Source organism: Mesoplodon mirus, assembly GCF_964341445.2.
Source record: "Mesoplodon mirus genome assembly, chromosome: 7".
Lineage (NCBI taxonomy): Eukaryota > Metazoa > Chordata > Mammalia > Artiodactyla > Ziphiidae > Mesoplodon > Mesoplodon mirus.
In genome coordinates, this window is record NC_138983.1 from 127,708,483 (window position 1) to 127,720,613 (window position 12,131).

General features: G+C 46.3%; 1 pseudogene across 1 annotated transcript; it reads right to left on the reverse strand.

The window, feature by feature from the left end:
- Nucleotides 1-2,538: 2,538 nt before the first annotated feature.
- LOC309807640 (large ribosomal subunit protein uL24-like) lies at nucleotides 2,539-3,091 on the reverse strand (annotated as a pseudogene). The gene has a single exon. The product of its transcript is annotated as a large ribosomal subunit protein uL24-like (transcript).
- Between the last annotated feature and the right edge of the window lie 9,040 nt (nucleotides 3,092-12,131).

Genomic DNA, 12,131 nt, shown 5'->3' on the forward strand with positions numbered 1-12,131 from the left:
CACTTCCTGGTGCAGACAGCTAGAAGGTTCTTCTCAATTTCATGTACCCCTCCTGCCCCCACTCCCACCCAAGTCCTTGAGTACTGTCTGCTTGGTCTTCAGACAAGGGAAAGGGTGCCGCCCTCTATCAAGCGTTCTGCTGGGCACATTACATCCATGGCCACAATCTGCTGGGTTCATCTCAGCCCACTCTCCATCCCACTTCATGGTTAGTAAGTGGGAGAGCTGGCCGGTCGACTTGGGGTGTGGAGCCCCAAGTCCTCAGTGCTGAGCCACTCCACGGCTGCATCCCAGAGCAGTGGGAGGGGAAATTGTGGAACTGTGGGAAAGGGGAGGAGACGGGACCAACTAGAAAGGAATACCACACTTTTAATCCCCTGGGGCACCTGTCCTTGCCCCATTAATTTGAAGTCATCAGAGGCCCTTGGATTTTTTTTTTTTTTTTTAGCAGCCAGTGCTGATGACTTGTCTCTCCCAGCCACCGGTGAGGTGAATTTTTTTTGAACAAAGGTTTATTTGATTGGTTTGTATCCTCGTGGCCTCTTTGTGAATTCTGGTGGGGACATCCTGTGGGCTGGCCCTGCCCCCCTGCCTACCCATTCTCCTATTTTTTCATAGACGTTGGTCCTGGCTCCTTCACTGCAGTTTCCATTAGTGTAATGGCGCTGTTGGAAGCCATCCCTGGGCTTGCAAGTGGGAGATTCACTTTCCTCTCCCTCCCTTGGAGGTTAGGTGGCCTCGCAAAGCTTAGACTGATGGAATTTTCTAACTGGAACAAGCCTCGCAGATGGTCCAGTCCAGGGGCCCTTGGCTCTGGTGAAAAACAGAAGCTCCTGGGGTACTTTATGAGAAATGCAGCTGCCCCTGCCCCCCTGGGATCTCCCTAGTCTAGTAGTAGACCTGCCTGAGTCTGCACTTTTCACAAGCTCCCAGGCCTGGGACCATCCCTCTTCAAAGGTCAGGTGACCTGGCTTCTCATTGTCTGGAGGGTAATTTTTAAGGCCCTGGATGTCCTGGCCCCTGGCGGCCGACCTTCACCACCACCTCATCTTTTCCTTTCATCTTCCTGCTGCATTCCATATGTGCTAGCCTCCTCCTTGGCACTCCACGCAGTGTCTTCTTTCCTGCTTAACAGCTTTCTGGTTCTCAGTCCAGGGATCTTTCCTATCAGAGCACAGTCGCTTTAGTTGCTTTAGTTTCAGCCTAACCGCCCCCCCCCCCACCGGAACACACACACACACACACACAGATGGGGCTGGAGATGGTTCCTTTTTTTGGCAAGACATGAGGATACCCAGAGGCCCCTTAACTACCGGAGATATCTGGGCTCTGTCTGGACAAGACTCTGCATGCTCTGTTTTCCACTCTATGGCCCAGTCTCTGAGTGTTGCTGGTTGGAAGGCCTAGCTGTGCTATTTTGATAAGTTTATGAGGACCTAGCCTATTTTCTGGGTCCCCAAGCACTTCACTTCAGGAAGGGGTGGGGAGTGTGGACTCTAGAGGGTGTGGCAATTATGTGTCTGCTAAAGCAAGGTCTCTGGCTGGATGGAGTTAATGACTCAAATGAGACATTTAGGGGCTGGGATGGAACACAGGGTGGTGATGGAGGGGAGATTTAAAACTCCCATTTGCTGGGCTTCCCTGGTGGCGCAGTGGTTGAGAGTCCGCCTGCCGATGCAGGGGACACAGGTTCGTGCCCCGGTCCGGGAAGATCCCACATGCCGTGGAGCGGCTGGGCCCGTGAGCCATGGCTGCTGAGCCTGCACGTCTGGAGCCTGTGCTCCGCAACGGGAGAGGCCTCAACAGTGAGAGGCCCGCGTACCGCAAAAAAAAAAAAAAAAAAGAAAAAAAAGAAACGAGGCCTTGGGCCCCCCAACTGTCTATGGGCAGTAAGCTGGCCAATATTCACACAGGCCTTTTCTTATGGAAAAGAAAATCCTCTCAGAGGGCAGAACCAAGAGCCCAGAGGATATAACTAGAAGCCAAGGTGAACTGAGCTCTATTCAAGTAACATTCCCTGCCTCTGGAGTAGGGGTCCTGATAATAGTGCCTGGCTGGATTCCAGAATGGCTTTGAATTCCATGATTGCTACGTGCCTCCTGTTTCTCCCCCTTTTAAGGGGAGCATCTAGTGAGGTTATCCTGTACGTGATTTACCATTGTATGCTGGGCACATGGGGAGCAGATTTCTTGTCTTGTTAGCTCACAGCCTTCTGGATCAAAAGGAGCCACACCCAAGGAGTTGTACCCCAGGAGATTCAGCCACATCCAGACCTGCTGCATGTTATGAGATCAAGGACTTTGAGCCTGCTGTCATGATTGGATACTACTTTGGGTGTTTTAGTAGGGGGTGTATATTTCACATGTGGGAAGGCTGTGCATCATTAGGGGTAGAGGGCAGACTGTGGTAGATTGCTACCTTAATAGCTCCCCAGGGAGTCACACCTCTTCCATATTGATTCTGGGCTCAGCTATATGACATACTTTGGCCAATGGGATTTGAGCAAATGTGATCAGGCAGAAACTTCCTAAATGCTTGTGCATTAGGGCTTGCTGCTGCTTCTTTTTTTGTTGTTTTCATTTTAACAGTTTTTAATGAAAGTTGTATACAAGATTACTTTATTCCTGCATCTTCTCAATTGTTTCTTTCTTATATTTGCCCTTTTCCTTTCTTGCTTGGCAAGATTTGGCTTTACATTCGAGGATCTTTTTGCGGTCTTTGTCCAGTTTTAGTCTGGTGATAACCACCTTGCTAGAGTGAATGCCCACATGGACAGTCGTACCATTAGCCTTCTCCCACTGCACTCATTCATTGCAGATGCCATATTTCTTCCTGTAAACCTGGACTACTTTGCCAATTTGCTGCCCTTTGTAGTGCCCTCGTACAACCTGAACTTCATCGTGCTTTCGGATGGGCATGGATCGGACATTGTACTTCTGTCTCAGCTCTTTAGAAAGAGGGGAAGACATAATCTTCCTGCGAATGTGGGAAGGTGCACTGAAATTCCTTTTCCGGTTTTCCATCTGTCAGAAGTCACAAAGGGATTGAACTTCATTTTGGCCGCTGGCACTTCAGCGATGGCTGTAAAAGGGAAGAGGGCTTGCTTCTTAGAACCCAGCTGCCATGTGAGGAAACCCAAGCTAGCCGCGTGGAGAGACCTGAACTGAAATGCTCCAGTTAACAGCCCCACCGAATTGCCAGTTATTGAGTGAGACGTTCTAGGATCATCCAGCCCCCAGTCCACCTGTCAACTGACCACAAATGCATGGGTGAGCCCTGTAAGTCCGTATGGAGTACAGATGAGCCGTCCCAGCTGACCCCTGACCAAACTGCTGACTCACAGAATGGTCGTTGCCTTTAGTTACTTGTCCAAGTGGTTTGTTACACAGCAGTAGATAATAAACCAGGTGAAGAGAAGGAAGGGCATTTAAGGTGAAGGAGAGGGCATGAACAAAGGCATAGAGACAAAGCAAAGCAAAACGGATGTGGGAAAATACAGGCGGTTTGGGGTTGCCTGTGGCAATGAATGTTGAGAGGGATCACTGGTGAAACGGCTAAGACCCAGTTGAGGAACGTGGGTAATGTGAGATCATTAAAGTTTTATCGGAAGGGTGCAGAATGGCCAGAGAGATGCATTCTTTCAAAAGATTACTCTGGGGCAGTGTAGGGGATTAACAGAGGGCCACATGGAGCGTCTCCTGCTCAGCTGGTCCTTTTGTCTTGTAGTGGGTTCAGAGCAGAGGTAGAGAGGCAGAAGGCAGCTTCTGGGGGAACAGGGTGGTGTGATAGACACTCCCTTGAGGTCAGGGTCTGTGTCTGCCTTATTTACTGTTGTATCACTAAGGCCTCCAGGTCCTAGCACAAAGTAGATTCTTAATAAATATTTTTGAATGAACATATAAAGAAATAAGAGCAATCAAGTATTGTTGGTGCTGTTTGTCAGGCAAAAAAGGGAGAAAATTCCAAGGAGAGTTTGGGAGAAAGTCGTGGTTGTTTTTCTGGAAAGAAGAAGAAAGGCGTTTCCAACAGAGGGAGTCTCAGTAACAAAGGCATGGAAACGTGAACTGTGTCTGGGGAACAACACATTCTGAAGTTCTGTGTGGTTCACACATGGAGTGGGCAGGGGGAGTGGAGGGATGGTGCCTGAGATGTGACTGGGGAGGGAGAAGAAGCCAGATCACAGAAGACTGGATTTATAAAGGTTTTAGACTTTATCCAGGAAGCAGTGGGGAGCCATGGCAGGCTCTGAAACAGGGAGAAGTGTGATGAGACTTGCTTTCTGGAGAGACGAGTGGAAACTGATGCGATGGTGTGGGGTTGGAAGGATGCACAGGACTGGATGCAGCACAACTGGGACCATAGGAGTTCGGTTGTAGGGGATGAGGGCCTGAAATGGGGCAGGAGCAGTGGCGATGGAAGAGGTGGGACAGATGGGAGAGACCCGCATGGGAGAATTCACAGCACACGGGCACTTCATAGGTGTGTTTTGTGAGGTCTTGCAAGAACGCCCAGGGTTTTGGTGTGGTTGCTCTGAAAGAAGAGAAGAGATGAGGCAGCTTTGGGCCAAAAGATCATGAGTTCAATGTCAGCCATGTTGAGTTTGAGGTCCTGTGGGACGCGCAGTGCAGAGGTCCAGGCTGGGGCTGAGGAGCAAGGTCTGAGTGGAGGGCAAATGTCTAGTAGGTGTTGGCAAATAGGTGGTAATGAGCGCCCAGGGGGCATTGTAGTCCTAGAAGAAAGCAAAACCCAGGACAGGACCTGAAGGAGCACTGGTGTTTAAGCCACAAAGGAGCGTGAGAAAGAGTGCCAGAGGGGTAGGAGAGCCAGGAGAGAACCACACCCCAGAAATGGGCAAGTGGTCAGTGGTGTCAAGTAAAGACTAAAACGCATTCATGAGATTTAGCAACAAGGTGGTCACCGAGTGAGGACAGTTTCAGAAGCTGGTGGGAGCTGAGGTCTGAGGTCATTGTTTAAAAATGTAGGTTTTATTATTATTTAGGTATGGCAGGGCCAGCAGATGAGGAGATGACTACCACTGAAAAGGTAGTTGGTTATATTCATAGATCTCAAGAGGGATGCACGCCACTCTGCGGGGGGTGGGGTGGGGCTGCACTGGGAAGCACTAGTGTTGGAGGTGGAGGCAAAGGGGGAATTGTGGGCAAGAGCCATTATTGTGCTTTCTGTGGGAACGGACAGATGAGGCAGGTTAAACAGGTTTAGGATTGGCTAGTTTGAATAATCTCAGTGGTCTCTGGGGCACAAGGGTGTCTCCATTTGGCTGGTACCTGGCCATGGGATGATTAGGGCAGGTGGCTAGTGATCTGGAATGTGAGAGCCTGATAAAGGAGATGGTTGAGGGGTGGGCACCCTCAAATCCGATTGGTTAATTGAATTAGATTGGTTAATTAGTTTGGTTGATTGAACTGGTTGGTTTGCATTTGAAAGGTGCACTGGTGGATGAGTGGTTTACTACTTCCAGGAATTGGCTGCCCCTGGGAGGGGTGGTCACCCCAGATGTCAAAGCATCAGAATACAGAAAATAAACTACCTGGTTACTATAGTCATGGGTTGGGCAGTGAGTCGGAAAAGACTGAGGATGTGAACCTTGTATGTGAGGGGCTGCTGGTGGTTTCCTGCTGGTGGTGAGGGGGGGGTTTGCTGGTTTCCAAAGCAAAGGACTGGGGTCTCCCATGAAGGTCAGGACCTGCCCGCTGGTGAGATCTTGCTCGTGCCCATCTCCTGGGCAGCAGCGCCTGGCAAAGATGCTCAAGAGCATGGGCTGTGGGGCTGCCTGGGCTTTTTCAGGCTCAACCTCAGGGTTTTGGCTTGGCTGAGCTCAGCTCTTCTCAGTCTGCACAAAGTCAGAGGAGGGCCAGAAAGGGCTGTCTGAGAGGTGAGAATAGCCCCCCTGAGTCCTGACTCAGTCTCTCCAGTAAAGGGAAAATGGATTAGCAGTTTTTTGGCGGGTACCGCTGTGCCTAGGGATAAACAAGACTCATCCTTGTGGAATGTGAGCAGAGTTAGCATTTTTTTTTTTTTTTACTGGCTTTTGGGGAAAACAAAAAAAATACAGGCAGAGGTCCCACAGCTGTCTGAAGCCACCTCCACCTTAACTTTCCAGAGCCAGGACACATCTTGGGCAAAGCTGCCTTGTAAGCAAGCTGTTACCTCCTGACTTGCAAGCTCATAATATGTTAACTCCTTCTGAAGAGGCTGACAATGACTCAACACCCCTTGCCAGCTGGCTTCAGCCAATAGAATTGCGGCATGCAAATGTAGCATCCTTCAGCTACTCTGGGTCAGGCTAATCCAAAGTAGGAGGAATTTCCTCTAAGAGGGGAAATTCAACTCTTAGATGGGGAAAACTAAAAAAAATTAGAAATCTTTTCTTTATGTTGGAGGCATTTCTGCTGCTCATTGGCAGGAAGGAAAAGAGGAGAATGTCGACAGGTATTCTTTTTTCCGAATGCACTGAGTAGGAAAGCATGTGTTTCAGCTTCTCTGGTGAGAGCATGAGGTGTAGTCCAGGAGTCCATGTGATGCTGTGGGGGGGGGGGGGGCGGGGCAGTGGTGGTGGCTGGAGCTCTCTGTTCCCTTAGACACTCCCCCCAGCCCCTCTCTTCAGCTTTCTTTTCTCTTCAGCTTTTCCCAGTCCATCCAGCCTTCCAGGAGCTACTGGAGGAATGGGTAGACCTGGGGCGGGGGGAGTGACTCCAAGTAGAAAATCTTTCTTAGCCCAAATCCTGGGAGTCATCCCCTCTTGCTTTCACCCCCATAACCAGCCTTTCATCTGAGTTTGAAGTCTACCTGTAACACGCTGAGCACCTACCCAAAGCGCATGGATGTCTGGTCGGTCTACATCGACTTGATCATCAAGCGTGGCAGCCAGAAGGAAGTCCGGGACATCTTCGAGCGGGTCATTCACCTGAGCCTGGCCCCCAAGCGAATGAAGTTCTCCTTCAAGCGCTACCTGGACTACGAGAAGCAACACGGCACTGAGAAGGACGTGCAGGCAGTAAAGACGAAGGCCCTGGAATACGTGGAGGCTAAGAGCTCCATGTGGGAGGACTAGTGGCCAGCTGGCTCCGAGGGCACTGGTGGGAGTGGGCCAGCCAGGCCGACCCTCAGGCGCCTGGGCAGTTGAGAAACTGTGTTGCCTGAGGACTCCGTTTAAAGTGTTGCTTTTTCTGCAGCATCCTGGGGTAATCCTGTCAAGATAAAAAAAAAGGATTTAAGATTTCTCATTAAAAAAAAAAATGCTTCTTGGAACCAGCTCTTCCTTCCACCCTCATTGACACAGCCCTAGCCCTAGTACTCATCTTCTCTCGCTTGGAGTATTGCAGTAGCCTGCTAATTGGTCTCCTGATGCCAGTTTGTTGCACATTGCTCCACAGTGCTACCAGAGTGATTTTTTTCCCCGAAACCATGTTTTAAAAATTTTTTACATACTTAAAATGTTTGTAATGCATGTATGTGGTTCTAAATTCAATGATACCAAAGAACATGGAGTAAAAAGTAAATCTTGATCAACTCCTGTCCTCTAGCCATTGCTACAGTTGTTAGCAATTGTGTATCCTTCCTGAAATAATCCATGAATATAACATTGCAAATCTGTTTCTTAGAGGAGGGGTATGGAGCACACACAAATGTAGTCTTTTATACATTTTGCTGTGCATCTTATTTTTTCACTGAACAGTGTCTCTTGAGCATCATTTTATTGATATATCAGGACATATGGATTTGACTAATTCTCTTATCAGTGGTATAATATTCCATTTATGATCATATTACAGGCTATTTAACCAGTCCCCTATCAGTGGCTATTTAGGTGATTTACAAACTGTACTATTACAAACAATGCTTCAATGAATGATTTATACAAATATAATTTTACATGTGTTTGATCTATCAAATTTCTTAGGATTTGAGTGCCTTTGAATATTATTACTAAATGTCCAATTCAAATTATATTACTAAATATTTTCCCTCTTGCAAAAATGAAGAATATGTTTATAATTTCAGTCCAAACTCTTCCCTGAGCTCTGGCCCATTGATCAACTATTACTTAGTATAGCCACGTGGAGATCTCAAATCTGATATGTCCTAAATTGACCTCCAGTCTTTTCCATTGCATGAATGAGACCCCCATTAGCACAACTGCTTAAGCCAATAACTCTGAAGTCATCTATGATTACTTCATTTCCCATACCGCCCACTCACGTCTCCCATCTACCTCCCATTTAGCGCTCTTTTCCCCACTTCTCTCTAAGCTCTGGCATCTTCAGTAAACCTTTTAACTCCACAGCCTCCTACAGCTGCAGTCTTCCACCAAAATAATTTCACCGCTACCACTCAAAGCTTACATCATCTTTCCTCTGGACTAATGCAGTCATAATAAGAGTAAATGGCTTATAAAGCATTTGCTATGTGCCGGGCACTGTCTAAGTGTATTACAAACACTAGTTCCTTTTAATCTCAAAATAACCCTCAAGGTAGGTGTACCATTTTTAACCCTGTTTTACAAATGAGGAACTGAGGCACAGAGAAGTTCATCAACAGGTAAGAGGCTGAGCTCTTGAAAATTATTCTCAACTGTTCCTTAAATTTCCTAAATAATCCACCTTGTACCCCTTACAGGCCATTTTCCAAATCAATGCTCTTTTTAGACATGGAGCAGATCATGTCCTGCTCCTCTTTAAAACTCTTCAGTGGGGACTTCCCTGGTGGCGCAGTGGATAGGACTCTGTGCTCCCAGAAGGAGCAGGGGGCCTGGGTTCAACCCCTGGTCAGGGAACTAGATCCCACATGCATGCCGCAACTAAGCATTCACATGCCACAACTAAGGAGCCCGCGAGCCAAAACTAAGGAGCTCGCCTGCCGTAACTAAGACCTGATGCAACCAAATAAATAAATAAATAAATAAATATTAACGGGAAGAGATATGGGGATATATGTATATGTATAGCTGATTCACTTTGTTATAAAGCAGAAACTAACATGCCATTGTAAAGCAATTATACTCCAATAAAGATGTTTAAAAAATAAATATTAGAAAAAACCCACATTTGCTAAAAAATAAATAAATAAATAAATAAATAAATAAATAAATAAATAATAAAAAAAACCTCTTCAATGACAATATTTTCTCTTTTCTTTTAGAACAAAACTCAAATTCCTATACGGGACTGCATGTGTAGGCTCTGCATTTCTCTTTGCCTTACCTAGCATCATCTTCCTCACCAACATCACCCTTGACAGTCTGTCTTTTTTTTTTTTTTTCGATACGCGGGCCTCTCACTGTTGTGGCCTCTCCCATTGCGGAGCACAGGCTCCAGACGCGCAGGCCCAGCGGCCATGGCTCACAGGCCCAGCCGCTCCGCAGCATGTGGGATCTTCCCGGACCGGGCACGAACCCATGTCCCCTGCATCGCCAGGCGGACTCTCAACCACTGCGCCACCAGGGAAGCCCGACAGTCTGTCTTTTGGTCCCTGGATATTTCAGTCCTGTCCCACCTCATCTTCCACTGTTACTAATCTTCTTCCTTTTCCTTTTAAAAAATACCTTAATGAGATTTTCTAGGTTTCTTTATTTGGGTCATGTATGGTCTTAAAAAAATTATCTAGTTTTTTTTATTACACTTTTTTACATTACATTTTTTAACCTAGTTTTACATTACACTTTCTAACCTATCAGTGTTATCATGTACATAGGTATTGATGTTTGAGAAGCATATTTATTGAATTGGAAAGACCTTGCCAATCAATGTTAAGTGAATTAAATGTTTGTGAAATGCTATACAGCTCTGTGCTGCTTAATACAGTACAGTAACACATGTGGCTATTTAAATACATGTAAATTTAAACTATCTAAAATAAAATAAAATTAGAAATTCTGATCCTCAGTCACACTAGCTCCATTTCAAGTGCTCAGTAGCAACTGTGGCTAGTGGCTACCACGTTGGACAGTGCAGATATAAAACATTGCCATCATTGCAGAAATGTCTGTTGGACTGCATTGTTCTAGAATTTGATCCCATTTAAAAATAAAGTATATATATCACATATATGTTCATATAGATGTAGATCTATAAGTGGTATAGGTTGTCTTTTATAATATGTATTTAAAATATATTTTTTCCTCTTTATAGAATACACCATTATTAACTAGAGAGGATATTCTAAATTGTTGAATATTTAAAGATCACCACATTTTTTTGAGAAATCTCTACTTTGCTGCATTTAAAAAATACATACTGCTTCGTAGACATCTACTTAAAAAATTCCTATTTCATTCAAGGGAAAGTGACATACTTAAACTTTTTCTTCATGATGGCAGGATCCGATTTCATAAGCAAATCCCCCACAAGTGTAAGAAAGAGAGAGAACTGGATAAGCCAGGCCACGCCCTCCAACTCATCTCCTTAAATGCATGCTCAAGATGCCTGCACTTACTTTTGCCCACTCAGAAAACAGAAGGGAAAGCAACACTTCCAGAAATGAATTTTGCTAAGGATTACGGGAATGGGACATGCCCATTTATTAGGGTCCCCCTGAGGTTTCCCCAGTACAAACTCTGGCAGCTACCTTTTATCCAGCTCCTTACTGGGTAGTGTGGGGCCTCACGTCCCTGCCTCCTGAGCAATGTGGCCTCACTCTGGGGCCTGGAACCTGTGGGGGTCAGGAGGCTTGGGGGAGTGTCAGGAAGAAGGGCAGGGGTCTTGTTTGTGCCACCTGAGGCTGAGGGATGCACTTCAGGAAGCCCCTTATTCTCACAGGAAGAGGCAGATTGGGGCGAGCTCCCCCCTACTATTCAGACTGCATTTCCTTCAGTTCCCAATGGTGCTGGGTTGAAATTTAGGGAGGGGACTAGGGTGAGGTAAGACACTGGGGTGCAACATTTCAGAGGATGCCCAAAGCCTCAGTGACAGAGATAAACAATATTTTATTGACAATATTTCAAAACCCAAAACAAATGCAAAAAAAGCCATGATGAACGACATACCAGCCTTTGAAACAAAGACTGGATCTGAGTCAACACTTGCATGATTCACATTGCTTGCATTACCCTTATCCTGGCCCCGTCACAAGAGAAGGACTGTTGTCAGCATCTTAAATGTAGCAAGAAGAATTTCCTTTTTAAAAAAGTACAAAACAGGGCTTCCCTGGTGGCGCAAGTGGTTGAGAGTCCGCCTGCCGATGCAGGGGACACGAGTTCGTGCCCCAGTCTGGGAGGATCCCACATGCCGCGGAGCGGCTGCGCCCGTGAGCCATGGCCGCTGAGCCTGCGCGTCCGGAGCCTGTGCGCCGCAACGGGAGAGGCCACAACAGTGAGAAGCCCGCGTACCGCAAAAAAAAAAAAAAAAAAAAAAAAAAAAAGTACAAAACAGAGAATTCTCTGGTGTTCCAGTGTTCCAGAGTTCCAGGTTAGGGCTCTGTGCTTTCACTGCCGGGACCCAGGTTCAATCCCTGGTCAGGGAACTAAGATCCCGCAAGCCACAATGTGTGGCCAAACAAACAAAAAACAATAAAAAAGTACAAAACAAACTTCCTTTTATTGGAGTATAAAATACATAGAAGACACAGCACACATCACCTGTATAGAGCTTGCTGAAAATGTTCATAAATTCACACACAAGTGCAGCCAGAACCCAGCCCAAGAAAGCAAACCGACCAGCCCCCCAGAAGCCACCCTTGTGCCCCTTCCAGGCACTAGCTCAGGATGAGGTTAACCCCTAGTCTGACATTTTTCCCCCCTCAAAAGAAATTTGAGTTGAAATTCACACAACATACAATTAACCATTTTAAAGTGTATAATTCAGTGGCATTTTATATACTCACAATGCTGTGAGACCACCACCTCTATCAAGTTCTAAAACATTTTCATCTCCCCAGAGGAAAGCTCTGTCTTCATTAGGCAGTCATTTCTGATTTCCCCTCCCCGCTGTCCCCAGCAACCACCAATTTGCTTTCTGTCTTTAGGGATTTACCTATTCTGGATATTTTGTATAAAAGGACTCATATAATATATGACCTTTTGTTTCTGGCTTCTTTCACTTAATGTAATGTTTTCAAGGTTTATCCCTGTTTAGCAGGTATCTCTTCTTCATTTCACTTTGTGGGTGAATAATATT